Source organism: Hyperolius riggenbachi, chromosome 4 (genome assembly GCF_040937935.1).
Source record: "Hyperolius riggenbachi isolate aHypRig1 chromosome 4, aHypRig1.pri, whole genome shotgun sequence".
In the NCBI taxonomy this organism is placed as follows: Eukaryota; Metazoa; Chordata; class Amphibia; order Anura; family Hyperoliidae; genus Hyperolius; species Hyperolius riggenbachi.
Window position 1 is genome coordinate 225,949,591 of NC_090649.1, and position 17,174 is coordinate 225,966,764.

Sequence of the window (17,174 nt, forward strand, 5' to 3'; positions counted from 1 at the left end):
TAACGCGCAAACGCTTTTTTTGCACGCGATAACCATTTTTTCACTCGAAACTCTTTTTTTTCATGCGAAAATGCGCTAAAACGTGCAAAAACACATGCTAACAGCCGTGCTCACAGTTAGCACAGTTTTGTGAATCAAGCCCAATGAATTTCTCTCCTTTTATGCTGATAGCAGCATATGGTGCAAAGGCATTCCTGAACAGAAGGTTTATGCATAATTCCTATCCTCTGGAGGATCCTGCACCTTGATGTTTACAGGACTTCAGAGGCACCAGCAGCTTCAAATACCTATTTGCTACTTTGTTATGGCATTTTAGCAGCTGCTCTCTTAATCTGATGTATTTGTTTGGCAGAACCCTTCCTCATTTTGTTTTTATCTGCACCAATCCGTGTGTGTGCTCTGAGTCAGCCACACATCTTTTAAAGTTTTCATGAAATATAAAGGTTTTCATACCTTGTCCAAGGCATTCAACTATTTCACACTTTCTGCAGCAGGGAGATCATTTTTCTTTCTCATATTACTTGAATATGGTGGTCTGCTTAATAATGTGGAACACCCTTTTCTTAGTAGTTTTTCCTTTAAAGGCAGTCTGAAGCAAAATAACACAAACACAATTAGATGCTTTTAGCCATGACCATATTTGGCCCCAATCACTCCCCCAAAATAAGCTAAGGAGGGAGAGAGAAGATGGCACAGGGTGTACTGCATGGAACACAAATAGGTCAGACGTGGCTCGGTATATAATCATCTTTAACACCCTTGTCTGATACCAACTAATCTGAATGCCAATAGTAAGTAAACTTTCAAGCATATCAGTAGATGTACAGCTGTGTCTGACACATGTTCTCCTCAGAGGCCTGCAAAGTTGAGTGACCTGAGTATGTTAACAGCCCTGTGTTGTGAATAATTTGCCTAATCGATTGGGGTAGGTGGATAGAAATTATAAATTAGCTGGAAATAGGTCTTCCTAGATATAAATTTATATTTAGCTAAACATTTTTAGGTTTTAGGTTTATTTTAGTCCCTTACAAAAGTCCCTTACAATAGTTGTGGCTCATCATGACTTTACTGAGAACTTTGTAAAACGACTCATGCCTAGTTACAAATATTCACAATAAGGGCTCTTTTATACTACTTGCGATTCCAATTTTCCGATTGTGATGTGATTTTACTTGCGATTTTATTTCCGATTTTTGAAATGTTGTGTTTTTTCTGCGTTTTTCCTCTTGTGTTTCTATCATCCAGTGAACTTGCAAATCAGAATTGCAAATCGGAATTGCGATTTGCAGTGTAAAAGAAGCCTAAAGCCCAGTTACAAATATTCACTATACATGTATTCCACTAGATGGCGCTTAAATACCATTATATAGATGAGCAGAAGCTTTCTAGGAACTTTATTTTTTTTTTTTTTTTTGCAGTTGATTTGAATTCTGTTTGTGCTGCAAATCTGTATGAGGAAACTTGTTGCTAGACAGCTGTTCTGGGCCTACATACCCTGCTTAGCCCTATGATTTGCATTTGGTCTTCCACGTCTGTTATTATTATTTCTCACAAATTCTGCATCCCGTCTCATAACTGGAACAGCAGAAAATAATTTTAAGTACTGGTCCCTTACATTCTGCAATAAAGCTATCTATAACATACTGTACCTCCCCAATGTTTGACATTAGAAAGTAAAACACCTTCAAACTAGGCCTCTGTCATGCCTCCAGTCACACCCTGTAGCATCCCTAGTCACACATCTCACAAAGAATTCATGAGCAAAATACATTTTCCTCATTATTCAAGCAATGCTCATACTTTCTCTCATTATTGCTTTTCCTTCATATTAGCATCACATTCTCAAAACATTACATCAGTATAAAGGATAGAAAGTAGGAACCAATGCATTCTTACTAGAGAAACCGAGTACCCAGCAAGCTCATGTTGAACAGAACTCCCAGTAGTGTGTAAGGGGTTACAATGGACCAAAAAGCCCTCTTACTAAAATGCTATGGAAAACAAAAGTTTGTCTTCTTAAAACAGAAAGAATTTGCAATTATTCAGGTTGAAGTGAGCTCCTAGGGTACATACACACATCAGACTATAGTCTTTGGAAAATGAAAGATCACAGACCAATTTTACCCCTTTCCATGTAGTATGAGAGCCATACCTACACAGTCCATTCTATGGAGCTGAACTCCCCATCAGATAGAAATCTTTGCAAGATGCTGCACACAAAGATGATGTACACATGCAAGAGATCAGTATCTGCAAAAGATCTGTTCCTGCAAAAGATCTGTTCCTGCAAAATGCATTCATAGTCTATATCTGCAGATCCTCATACATACCTTGTTTAACAGACATTCATTTGCAGATCAGACAATCATCTGCAGATCTGAAAATCTATCCTGGTGGATCTGATCTGCAGATGAAACAAGGTGTGTATGAGGATCTGCAGATATCATAGACTATGAATGCATTTTGCAGGAATGGATCTTTTGTGGGAACAGATCTTTTGCAGATACTGATCTTTTGAATGTGTACAGCATCTGTGTGTGCAGCATCTTGCAAAGATTTCTATCTGATGGGGAGTGCAGCTCCATAGAATAGACTGTGTAGAGTATGGCTCTCATACTACATGGAAGGGGGTAACATTTGTCTGTGATCTTTCATTTTACCTTCTGCTTTAAGAAGGGAAACTTTTGTTTTACTAGAGAAATGCATTCATTTTTATAGATGCTTACATCAAGCACCAGCACTTCCATAGAGGCAAACTGGGCAGTTGCCAGGTCGCTGATGGGCACGGACGAGGCGGCAGCCCCAGGACCACCTAATGCCAAGTGGCATAAAGTCCTGGGGCGGGGATTTGCAGGAGATTGTGTGCGCGCCAATGCATTCGCCGCAAGGAGACTGTTACACGGCGAAACCTCCATCTATTTACTCTGTATATCACTGCGATCTATGGCAGCGCTGTACTGGGGACAGCCCAGCCGTGTGACATGGCTGTCCACTCTGGAGGCTCAGGAGTGATCGGCTGTCATAGGCTGATGCCTATGCCTATGACAGCTGATCACGGTGATTGGCTGGCGGGGGAGGGAGGGAGGGGCGGGTGGAAAAAAAAATAGGGAAATTTATTTAAAAATAAAACAAAAAAATATTTATAAAAAAAACAAATAATCATTGGGGGAGCGATTGGACCCCACCAACCTAAAGCTCTGTTGGTGGGCAGAAAAGGGGGGGGGTCACTTAGGTGCTGAATTGTACGGCCCTGCAGCAAGGCCTTAAAGCTGAAGTGGTCTAATTTATAAAAAAATAGCCTGGTCACTGGGGGGGTTTAAGCCACTGGTCCTTAAGTGGTTAAAGGGCGTACGTACAAAAAGGGCGTCGGGAAAAAAGGGCGCGGGGTGTAAACGAGAATTAATAATTAATCATTAATAGCGTTTATAAAAATATTGTGCTATATTTGGTTTACAAATAATGTTTTACAAATTTATAAATCATTAAATAATGTTTATGAAATCGGCAATTGTAAAAACGTTAATCTTCCCTGTTTCAAAAGTGAAACTTACAATTACGTTTATAAAAAAGATAATATATGTTTAATTGTTATAATTGTATATTATTGTGAATAACTTTCATTTATTGTTTGTTCTTATTATAAAATGTGAAAATATTGTTTATAATGATGATATAAATATAACTACGTTCGTAATAAGTGTTGTAAAACATTAGTAAGTATTACTAAAATGTTACTAAAACTATACCTAAGCCTACTCTCACACAGAACCCTCCCTGTACCTATCCCAAACCCCTAGACCCCCCTGGTGGTGCCTAAACCTAAGACCCCCCTGGTGGTGCCTAAACCTAAGACCCCCCCTGGTGATGCCTAAACCTAAGACCCCCCTGGTGGTGCCTAAACCTAAGACCCCCCTGGTGATGCCTAAACCTAAGACCCCCCCTGGTGATGCCTAAACCTAAGACCCCCCTGGTGGTGCCTAAACCTAAGACCCCCCCTGGTGATGCCTAAACCTAAGACCCCCCTGGTGGTGCCTAAACCTAAGACCCCCCTGGTGATGCCTAAACCTAAGACCCCCCTGGTGGTGCCTAAACCTAAGACCCCCCTGGTGGTGCCTAAACCTAAGACCCCCCTGGTGATGCCTAAACCTAAGACCCCCCTGGTGGTGCCTAAACCTAAGACCCCCCTGGTGATGCCTAAACCTAAGACCCCCTGGTGGTGCCTAAACCTAAGACCCCTATGGTGGTGCCTAAACCTAAGACCCTCCTGGTGGTGCCTAAACCTAAGACCCCCCTGGTGATGCCTAAACCTAAGACCCCCCCTGGTGGTGCCTAAACCTGCAATTTACGTTACGTACTGATCGCTTTATTTTGTGAATAATAATGTTTTACAAACAGTTAGGGATAAAACTTTAAATAATGTTTTAGTTAGTTAAATAGGATAAATATGTTTAGTATTTTTATAAACGTTATTTATCTCCGGCGCCCTTTTTTCCTGCTCGGCGCCCATTAAACGCTATTTATTATGGGAGTGAATGGCAGCGCCCTTTTTGTCCACTAGCTGCCTGCGCCCTTTTTTCCCGTTTCCGGTTAGCGGGACTAGTTAGCTAATGGAGAAGTCATAGGAATAGAGGATTTTTTTTTTACGCTGCTGAGAACTGTTTTGAAGCCAAGCATTAGCATCGTGTTTCTTTTAGGGAGGGTTCACGCTTGTCCTTACAGGAAAAAAAACATGTCATTTTCAGTATTCTTGTCTCTGCATTTGCGGGTATTGCAAAAAAAAAAAAAAAAAAAAAAAAATTAGCAAACTTTTGTGTATAGTTTTGCAATATTTAAATACTTCTGTAAGCAAAAAAATGTCAATGGGAATTCTTCATATATAATTAATTAATTTTTTCTCTGCTTCCACTAACTTGCACTGAGGCATGAATTGCACAGGTAAAAAATCAGAGTTTCCATATGAATGTGAAATGCACAATTCACAAATGCATATTCACCGAAAATTGTAAATACAATAGGTTGCCACTGAAATACATTACATGTGGCAATTGTGTTTTCGCAAAATCGCAAATCAAACCCTGCCTTAAAGTGTGAGTGTATTACACTCATATTACATTATTGTTTGCTTCAGGAATATGTTTTCCAGCTTCTGTGTTTGTGATAGAGTGCAGAGACATCTGTGACACTATGAAATCTACAGCCTGTCTATGTTTGTAGCAGTGTGCAAAGACATGTGTCGCAATGTGGCATTTAAAGCCAGCTACTTTCCTGTAGCACTGTGATTCTGTTCTTGTAGTACCAAACACCTAAATATATTCTCAGTATTGTGAGGAAGGGGGAGGAGGAGAGAGAGCGTACAAGTGCATTAATAACAAAAATAAAGGAAAAATAAAAGTGTGGATACAGCTATAAAACAACTACATATATTTGAGTCATATATTATAAACATTTTCATGAAAACCACCAATACTTCCATTAGAAAACCAGTAAAGGTTATAAAAAGATACCTTGGTTCTGAAGTTGCACACAAAAGGCTAGGCCCGTAGCTCCTCCCCAGGGCCGCCTCTATCACCAGGCCATTATAGGCGATTGCCTGGAGCGCTGTGAATGGGATAAGCGCAATCGTGGGGGACCGCGGCGACCACCGCTACTATTTTCTCCGTGCATTATTTACTTTACTTGCACGGAAAACGCACCACGTGCTATCCAGCCTCCACTGGTCCGCCTCTATTCACTCCCCCGATGCCGCCCAGCCAATAGAAGCAAGCAGCACACTGCTGTTCTTACTTCTCCGCTCCGCCTCCTCTAGTCTAGCTAGCTGAGCTGCCTGCCCGGCCCCCTCTATAACAGTTGCCGCACATATTGTGTAGTACGTTGTGCGGCCCGCCTCTAACTCCGCCTCCCGCCTGTTCAGCCAGCGTGTGTGACTTTACAGAGACTCCAGGGTGCTTGATAGTGCAATTCACCCCCTTGTCTGCCCTGCACGATTTAACTGTGTGTGACAGAGGTGAGCTGAGCTGAGCACTGCCATCTGCCCACTGTAAAGGGAGAAACAGTGAGACTCAGACTGACCTCCCATTATAGAGAGACGGAGGAGAGGGGGCGGCTGCAGGAGGAGAATGAATGGGGTATTGTCATCCAACAAGTGTGCTACTCTGCATATGTCTCTTCTCTATCCCCACACCCGGGTCCCCCCTGCCACCCTTCCCTGGACAACCTCAAAGCAGTGCCTGCTCTGATCCACCCAAGCTGAGGAGGCTCCCTGGCTGTAATTAGTGAGTGAGCTTATCCGGAACATGGCACTCTGCTCCTGTTACTGCAGCAATACTACACCAGGCTGAGGCTGCATGATTACAGATTCTAATCAGCATATATGCAGCTGATTAGATTGATCCCTCAGTGGTGCACAACAGCCAGTTATAGTACTGTCCAGGGCCAGGCTAAATGATAAGGACAGCACATAGTGACAGAAGCAGAAATTTCCATGTACAGGTACATACTATTTTTACATTAGCAAGCTGACCTGCTGCTGGAAGTTCCTGTGTCTGGCTGCCCTGTATTGTCCTTCTTTGCTTCTCATATGCTCTTCTCACTCTCCCTCCTCCTTCCCAGTGCTTTAACCCCTGCCCTGCTGAACTGGACAGCCTATGGTGAGACACATCTCTCTCACACTATTCATTCTCCTGGAACTCTCACACATTCTTCAGTATCTGTCCCTCCTACATTCCTCTATCTACCTTACTTCTCCCCACTCTCCTTTTCCTCCATCCTCTCTTATGTGACACTTCCACTTTTCTGCATCTGCTATCTCTAAACTATCCCTACCTGCCTTCTCTCACAGACTGCTGTCTTTCCCTTCCTTCTCTCTCACTTAGTGTTGGGCGAACACCTGGATGTTCGGGTTCGGGAAAGTTCGCCGAACATGGCCGCAATGTTCGGCATGTTCGGGCCGAACCCCGAACTCCCCGAACATCCCGCTTTTGGGGGCCCTATGGGGTCGCAGGCATAAGGGGGGAGCATGCCCCGATCGCGGGGGGGGTCGGAAATTCCCCCCACCCCCTCCGCTAGCGCTCCCCCCTCTGCCCGCTTCCCCATTCAAAAGTTAGGAAGTGAAACTGTACCTGTGCGGCCGGTAGTGGGTGACTGGCAGTGGGCGGCACTATGGAGAGACTGAGGAGGAGGAGGAGTCCGGAGAGTGACGCGTTGAGGGAGGCCGGGCAGCGGGCGGATCAGCAGTAGTACCGTACTACTGCTGATCCGCCCACTGCCCGGCCTCCCTCAACGCGTCACTCTCCGGACTCCTCCTCCTCCTCAGTCTCTCCATAGTGCCGCCCACTGCCAGTCACCCACTACCGGCCGCACAGGTACAGTTTCACTTCCTAACTTTTGAATGGGGAAGCGGGCAGAGGGGGGAGCGCTAGCGGAGGGGGTGGGGGGAATTTCCGACCCCCCCCGCGATCGGGGCATGCTCCCCCCTTATGCCTGCGACCCCATAGGGGGCCAGTATTCGGGCGAACAGGGCCCTGTTCGTGCCGAACAGGGGCCCTGTTCGGCCAGGCAATGAGCCGTTCGGGCGAACCCGAACAGTTTGGCCGAACACCACCAGGTGTTCGGCCGAACGCGAACATCACCCGAACAGGGTGATGTTCTGCAGAACCCGAACAGTGGCGAACACTGTTCGTCTCACTTTCTTCTCTCATAAGATAGTAATTGTTGACCCGTATTAAGATTATGATGTGTTATTTTATATACAATGCTTTCATTTTCAGTACAGATTTTAAGTATATATTCATGTCACTGACTGTCCTCAGAGGAGCGCACAATCTAATCCTACCATAGTCTAATGTCCTACCTTATTATTATGTATTTATATAGCACTGACATCTTCTGCAGCACATTACAGAGTACATAGTCATGCCACTGACTGTCCTCAGAGGAGCTCACAATCTAATCCTACCATAGTCACAGTGTAATGTCCCACCATATTATTATTATGTATTTATATAGCACTGACATCTCCTGCAGCACTTTACAAAGTACATAGTCATGTCACAGACTGTCCTCAGAGGAGCTCACAATCTAATCCTACCATAGTCATAGTCTAATGTCCCACCATATTATTATTATGTGTTTATATAGCACTGACATCTTCTGCAGCACATTACAGAGTACATAGTCATGTCACTGACTGTCCTCAGAGGAGCTCACACTCTAATCCTACCATAGCCATAGTGTAATGTCCTACCATATTATTATAATGTATTTATATAGCACTGACATCTTCTGCAGCACATTACAGAGTACATAGTCATGTCACTGACTGTCCTCAGAGGAGCTCACACTCTAATCCTACCATAGCCATAGTGTAATGTCCTACCATATTATAATGTATTTATATAGCACTGACATCTTCTGCAGCACATTACAGAGTACATAGTCATGTCACTGACTGTCCTCAGAGGAGCTCACACTCTAATCCTACCATAGCCATAGTGTAATGTCCTACCATATTATTATAATGTATTTATATAGCACTGACATCTTCTGCAGCACATTACAGAGTACATAGTCATGTCACAGACTGTCCTCAGAGGAGCTCACAATCTAATCCTACCATAGTCATAGCCTAATGTCCCACCATATTATTATTATGTATTTATATAGCACTGACATCTTCTGCAGCACATTACAGAGTACATAGTCATGTCACTGACTGTCCTCAGAGGAGCTCACACTCTAATCCTACCATAGCCATAGTGTAATGTCCTACCATATTATTATAATGTATTTATATAGCACTGACATCTTCTGCAGCACATTACAGAGTACATAGTCATGTTACTGACTGTCCTCAGAGGAGCTCACAATCTAATCTCTACCATACTTAGTTTAACATCCTATGATATTAAGTGGAAGGTGTGTCGTAGGGGGGGGGGGGGGGGCGCCGCAGGCTTTCTTGCCTGGAGTGACAAAAAGGCTAGAGGCACCCCTGCTCCTCCCTCCTCCACAGGTAGATAGTAAACCCAGCCCGGAGTAAAGGTGCATACACACATCAGACTATAGTCTTTGGAAAATGAAAGATCACAGACCAATCTTACCACCCTTCATGTAGTATGAGAGCCATACTCTACACAGTCTTTTCTATGGAGCTGAACTCCACATCAGAAAAAAATCTTTGCAAGATGCTGCACACACAGATGCTGTGCAGACACAAAAGATCAGTATCTGCAAAAGATCTGTTCCTGCCAAAAATCCATTCCTGCAAATTGCAATGATAGTCTATGAGATCTGCAGATCATCATACACACATGATTTAACTGACATTCATCTGCAGATCAGATCCACCAGGATGGATTTTCCGATCTGCGGATGATTGCTTGATCTGCAGATGAATGTCAATTAAATCATGTGTGTATGATGATCTGCAGATCGCATGGACTTTCATTGCAATTTGCAGGAATGGATTTTTGGCAGGAACAGATCTTTTGCAGATACTGATCTTTTGTGTCAGCACCCAAGGCTGAGACACCAAAGTGCGCCCCTCCATTACTCCCACCCCAGCCATCACACACTGATTGCTATTAGACTAAGAGGTGCCACAGGGCCCACAACCTCCCCAACACCTTAATATCTAGTTATATGGCTTGCAGTCACTGCCATGTATCCCCTTTTCTTATTTATTTCTGCTTCAAACACAATTAGGAATGACAACTGAATGAATTCTGCGCCCCCTCCTACACTGCGCCCTGAGGCTGGAGCCTCTCCAGCCTATGCCTCGGCCCGGCCCTGCTCCCAGCGATGTGAGCAGGAGCGAGGACGCACACGGCCAGGGCTGAGCAGGTGCAGTGGCCCGCCAACTGAGAAAAAGAAACTGGGACCGGAGGATTGTTGAGGACCAGCGTGGGCACATGTAAGTTGAAGCCCTGTCTATACTTATTTGTATTTTTGGACATACGAGGACAGTTTCAATCCTATCTCCACTTGATTATACATTAAATACACTAAGAATTGTAATCAATATTCTACAATTAGCTTTATAGAAATCAGAGGGATTAGGGGATTCTGCAGCCCCAATCTTTTTTTCGGGGGGGGGGGGGGGGGGGGTTGTGGGGTGCGATTGGTGGTTGGTAGATCTCTCGGGCTCGGTAATTGTCAAAGTAGCTCGCGAGCCGAAAAAGTGTGGGCACCCCTGGTCTAAACATTGACCCTCTACATCACAGTTAGCAGACACATGGCAGCCAATCAGGCTGCACTCCCTCCTAGATCCCCCCTTATATAAGGCAGCAGCGTCGGCCATTTTCTCACTCTGTGTGCTGCTGTTTTGTTACCCTTCGTGATTGTTACCTTGCCGCGGTGAAGGGGCTCGTGATCACAATGAAGCAATGACCGGCCATATGTTGGGGGGCACACCTGACCCAAGATAATAAGGTCGTTGCTTCATTGTGGACAGACCAAATTCGATCAGCTGGACAGTCACTGTTGTTCTGGCATTGAGCTACCTCAGCCCGGTGACCATATGAGCTTGTAAACCGCCATCGCCTGCACTCTCGCCATCGTGCGCACAAGTCCAGCACAGCCATCACTATACAAACAGCTGTTTGTGGAGCTTTACACAGTGAGTTTGGTCTGTCAGTGTGAAGCAGTACTCTAATTACACTCCCTGATTGATGTATACACATGCAAGATGTTTTAAAGCACTTTATGCCTTCAATTTAGCAAAGCAATGTGATTTCTGCCCTTAAAACCCTGCTGTGCGTCAAATCCATAATTTTCCCTAGGACTTTTGGCATGTATCTCACTCCGCCATGCCCCCCTCCAGGTGTTAGACCCCTTGAAACATCTTTTCCATCACTTTTGTGGCCAGAATTAGTGTTTGTAGTTTTGAAAGTTCATCAGCCCATTGAAGTCTATTGCGGTTCGCATGGTTCACGTGAACGCAAACTTTTGCAGGAGTTCGATGTTCGCGAACCTAAAATCGGAGATTTTAGCGATCTCTATTCTATATAGGTGCAGAAGTAATTCCCCATTCTTATTGACTATGCTGTCATAGCTGTTTTAGTCTTTCTGCATGGCTTCGGAAGAGTCGCCTCCATAACTAAATACATAAATATTGCCAGTCTTTTTCTCTTACTGTTCTAGCATGTAGATCGCGTCTAGTGAAAAATGGCGCCAGGCATCGTTTTTAGAAAATGGCGCCTCATAGGAAATCATTGTAGAAGTGTGTTTTTCGTTTTTTTAATGTTAAAAAATGGCGCCGACGTCCAAAACGATATTTATCGTTTATGTTTTAATCCTTTTCCTAAATGATATTTTTCGTTTATCACTTTGGATGTGGACTTTGGAAAAGAAAATATATTGTTGGGAAATTAGCTGATTAGAGTGGTGCTGATTTAGCCCAGGGGTAAAGCACTAGACTTTGATTATTTTTGTGCAGGTGCAGGTTCGAATTCAGTCAATGCTCCTTTTTTTATTATTATTATTTATTTATTTATTTATAGATGCGCTGTTATCTGTAAATTAATAAAGGAGTAGTTTAAAAATATTTTTTTTCATGAAGTTAAAGTTTTGTGTTTTTAATAATATCCCAGCTGCATAATCATGCATTCATTTGTTCGTTCAAAAGGAAGTGGGAAGACAGAATAAAGATGAGAGACAAGGAATTACTGGCTGCAAACTGACGAAAAATAGCTGTAGTCAGGGCCGGGCCGAGGCATAGGCTGGAGAGGCTCCAGCCTCAGGGCGCAGTGTAGGAGGGGGCGCACAATTCATTCAGCTGTCATTCCTAATTGTGTTTGAAGCAGAAAGAAATAAGAAAAGGGGATACATAGCAGTGACTACAAGCCAGATAACTAGAGATTAAGGTGTTGGGGAGGTTGTGGGCCCTGTGGCACCTCTTAGTCTAATAGCAATCAGTGTGTGAGGGCTGGGGTGGCAGGGATGGAGGGGCGTACTTTGCTGTCTCAGCCTTGGGTGCTGGAGGACCTTGTCCCGCCTCTGGCTGTAGTGATTAGGCAAAGAGAATCAGTACAGCTATTTTTTGTCAGTTTGCAGCCAGAAATTTCTTGTCTCTCATCTTCCCACTTCCACTTTTAAACCTTGTATGCATTATGCAGCTGTGATATTATAACACAAAACTTTTACTTCATGAAAAAAGTGTTTTTAAACTAATCTTTTATTCATTTATAAATTTTATTAATTTACAAATAGCAGTATCTCTATTAAAGTAAAAAAAAAAAATGTAACGTTGAGAAGATTCAAACCTGCAAAATTTACACCAAAGAGCAGCATTTTACCACTGTGCTAAAACTCCCTTCCTCAAAATAGTCAAACATTATTTAAATATCAAGCTTAAAACGAAAAATAAAAAAATACTCTAAAAACGATATTTATCGTTTTTAAAATTTTATCGTTGGCTGTCTGGCGCCATTATTTGGCCGGCACCATTTTTCACCGGCCCGTGTAGGCCCCCATAGCCAAGTTTTTTGTCATGGTTTAGAAGTGGGCAGTCTCTCTTGGTAAAACCTCTTAGCTCTCTGAAGTATGGGGAATCTGATGAGGCAGTGTACGTTTCACACATGTAAATATCGGAAACAGTAAAAAAGGGTGCAGGTGGCTAGTGGACAAATCGGGCGCCGCCATTCACTCCCATAATAAATATCGTTTACTGGGCGCCGAACAGGAAAAAAGGGCGCCCGAGATAAAATAACGTTTTCCAACGGTGTCCGAAGATTTGTAATGTTTTATAACTGCTTGTGATGATTTATGTTTCCTATTTCAATAAAACATTATTTTAAATGTTATCCCTTACTGTTTGTAAAACATTACTATTCACAAAATAAAGCGATCAGTACGTAACGTAAATTGTAATATATTTTATCCCTTACTGTTTCTAAAACATTATTCTACACACAATACAGTGATCACTAAGGAGGGTCTTAGGTTTAGGCACCACCAGGGGGTCTTAGGTTTAGGCACCATCAGGGGAGTCTTAGGTTTAGGCACCACCAGGGGGGTCTAAGGTTTAGGCACCACCAGGGGGTCTAAGGTTTAGGCACCACCAGGGGGGTCTAAGGTTTAGGCACCAATACGGGGGTCTAGGGGTTAGGGGTAGGTACAGGGAGGGTTACTTACTAATTTTTTTTTAAACGTTATTATACATTTCACTTTTTAAACGGAAGATTAACGTTTTACAATTGCCGATTTCATGCACATTATTTAATGATTTATAACTTTATAAAACATTATTTTTAAACGAAATATAGTACATTATATTTTTAAACGTTATCCATGTTTATCGTTTAAAACCCTGCACCCTTTTTTCCCCAGCGCTCCTTTTTAACGTATGCGTAAATATCTGTCTGTGAGGAAGTGATGGAACTGCTTAAAGCGAACCTGAAGCAAGAGATATATGGAGGCTGCCATATTTATTTCCTGTTAAGCAATACTAGTTGCCTGGCAGTCCTCCTGATCTCTTTGGCCACCCTAGTGTCTGAATCACACACCTGAAACAATCATGTAGCTAATCTTGTCACAAACATCTAATCTGCATGCTTGTTCAGAGTCTATGGCTAAAAGTGTTAAAGGAAGATAATCCGCCAGGCAACTAGTATTTTTTAAAAGGAAATAAATATGGCAGCTTCCATATAAATCTCACTTTAGTTTCCCTTTAACTGTATTCAGATGTCTTGATTGGTTTACCCTCCTGGCGGTCTATTAAAAACCGCCAGGGGGCAGCGCAGCCGTTTTTTTTTTTTTTTTTTTTAAATCATGTAGCGAGCCTAGGGCTCGCTACATGATAGCCGCTGTGCAGCATCTACCCTCTACCCACCCTCTTCGATCAGGAAATCCTGTTCAAAGACGTCTAAGGGAGTCCCGATCCACCCCTCAGCGCTGCCTGACGCTGATAGGCCAGGCAGCACAGGGGTCTAGGGGGGAGGGGGCTCTGCAGCGACGCAGATAGCGGCGAATCGGCGCGGGGCGGCGGCGATCGGTGTGCTCACGCAGCTAGCAAAGTGCTAGCTGCGTACAACAAAAAAAATTTACACAAATCGGCCCAGCAGGGCCTGAGAAAACCTCCTGCGCGGCTTACCCCGAACTACGTTCGGGGTTACCGCCAGGATTTAATGTGCTCTTGCAGCTCCTTTCCTGTTTTCTGCTGAAAACTGAAAAGGGTTGATGGTACTCACTATTTGACCATTAGTACCTGACTGCTTTAAGGGGCCCATACACCTAACGATTTTCCCGCCGATATGAAATCTTTGTGCAAACGCTGACAGAACGATCGATTTCCGTCCAAAATCAATTGTTCCCGTTGATTCCCGTCGATCCGTCCGTGCGGAAGATTTTGCTCAATCACCGGCGGGTCGGAAGTGCGTCGATAGCGGCATTCGAATGCCCGACGACCGACGCTAGCGGCAATACATTACCTGCTCCAGCCGGCGCATGTCCCCTGGTCTCCGCTGTCCCTTCTCCATGTTCGGCTCCTCCAGCTTCACTGAACTTCCTGTCCCGGCAGGAAGTTTCAACAGTAGAGCGCTCTCTACTGTTTAAACTTCCTCGGCAGGAAGTTCAGTGAAGCTGGAGGAGCCGAGCACGAAGAAGGGACAGCGGTGACCAGGGGACACGCGCCGGCCGGAGCAGGTAATGTATGCGGGGGAAGGGGGCGGCAGCTTCACAGATTGTGATCGGTTTCATGCTGAAGTCGATTCACAATCTGTTTACAGTAAAGGCAGCCATACGATCCCTCTCTGATCAATTCGATCAAAGAGGGATCTATCTGTTGGGCGAATCTGATGGCAAATCGACCAGTGTATGGTTACCTTTAGTGTCTGAAGCCAGTGTCAGATGGCACCTATATTTGAGGTCTGGAGGTGTGGTGATTTGCAGATTTTCCAGAAAGCAAGATGGCATCATGGATGAGAGGCAACAAATCCTGCAGCTCTGCCAGATGAAGAGATAGCACTGTGTGTGGTAACACAATTGTATTGTTATTTAGCTATGTAGAGAAGACTATGACAGAGAAGCTATGAAGTGGGGGAAAGTTTGGTTCAGGTTAGCTTTGGCAGATGACATTTGCTTTACATGATGAAGCCATGAGCTCAAGAAAACCTCAACAGTTAGACATAGAAGCAACCATGGCTTGCAGAAGTTCCAAATTGGGTGTACCCCAACAAGTCTAACCAAGGGGGCCCCGCTTTCCTCACACAGACGGGAAACCACTTTAAGATGTACAGTACATATGTTATGTGGAATTATTTTATTGTATTCATATGGTTAGAATTCTAGTACTGTTCCAATTCAGTATAATCCCACAGCTGTAGTAAAATAATACATAAATGTCATAGCTATGTTTCCACATTAGCTATTGTCAGTAGTGCTGAGAAACAACGGAAAACAAAATATTCCTATGCTGGAGGTTCATTCTTCCATGCCGAGGATAGTTGCATAGCTCTAAAAATGTGTTGAGCCCATTAAAGCAATCAGGTGTGATCCTTAGCTTGGCTCAAGAGAAACTACTCTAGAGAGAGAAACAGGGTTCAAACCCCTGCAGAATGACACCTGAAATAGCAATCTTCTAGCCCATAATCATAATAACAGCAATATTACTTAGAATACCGGGCATAAATGCAGAATGTTGGTGGCAACAGGGAAAATTAAAATACATTTAACCACTTGAGGACTCAGCCTTTACCCCCCCTTAAAGGGGAACTGAAGAGAGAGGTGTATGGAGGCTGTCATGTTTATTTCCTTTTAAGGAATACCAGTTGCATGGCAGCCCTGCTGATCCTCTGCCTCTAATACTATAACCTGAACAAGCATACAGCAGATCAGGTGTTTCAGTGGTTCAGACTTTAAAGTCAGATCTGACAAGACTAGCTGCATGCTTGTTTCTGGTTTTATTCAGATACTACTGCAGAGAAATAGACCAGCAGGGCTGTCAGGCAACTGTTATTGATTAAAAGGAAATAAACATGACAGCCTCCATATACCTCTCTCTTCAGTTCCCCTTTAAGGACCAGCGCTGTTTTTTATTATCTGTGCTGGGTGGGCTCTGCAGCCCCCAGCACAGATCAGGTTGCAGGCAGAGCGATCAGATCGCCCCCCTTTTTTCCCCCCATGGGGATGATGTGCAGGGGGGGTCTGATCGCTCCTGCCTGCCTGGGTGTTGCGGGGGGGGGGGGTCACCTCAAAGCCCCCCTCCGCAGCAAAATTACCCCCCTCCCTCCCCTCCCTCTCACCCCTGGTGATCTGGGCTGCACAGGACGCTATCCGTCCTGTGCAGCCTGTGACAGCCTGTCATCTGTCACATGGTGGCGATCCCTGGATGCTGATTGGCCGGGGATCGCCGATCTGCCTTACGGCGCTGCTGTAGCAGCAGAGCCGTTCAATGTAAACAAAGGAGACAAACGTCTCCTGCGTTTACATTTAGTCTGCGAGCCGCGATCAGCGGCTCGCAGGCTATTCACGGAGACCCGCTCCGTGATCTAACAGGAAACGGCCGCTCGCGTGAGTGGCCTTTCCTGATTAATTAGGGAGGCACCTGGCGACGCAGATGTGCGTCGCTGGTCCTCCAACTACCACTTTGCCGCCGCATGGTATGAGTGTGCAGTCGGCAAGTGGTTAAGAAGAATGTTGTACTGTCAGATGCAGTAATGAATGTAGAATTATGAAAATGTGACACTGGAGGGTAAGAAGATCTTGCCATATTAGGCTTAAAGGACAACTGAAGTGAGAGGCATATGGAGGCTACTATACAGTGGGATGCAAAAGTTTGGGCAACCTTGTTAATTGTCATGATTTTCCTGTATAAATCATTGGTTGTTACAATAAAAAATGTCAGTTAAATATATCATATAGATTAGAAGACACACAGAGTGAAATTTGAGAAGTGAAAGGAAGTTTATTGGATTTACAGAAAATGTGCAATAACTGTTTAAATAAAATTAGGCAGGTGCATATTTTTGGGCACTGTGGTCATTGTATTGATTCCAAAACCTTTAGAACTAATTATTGGAACTCAAATTGGCGTGGTATGCTCAGTGACCCCTGACCTACATACAGCAGTGAATCCAATTATGAGAAAGAGTATTTAAAGGTAGTCATTTGTATGTTCCCTCCTCTTTTAATTTTCTGTGAAGAGTAGCAACATGGGGGTCTCAAAACAACTCTCAAATGAC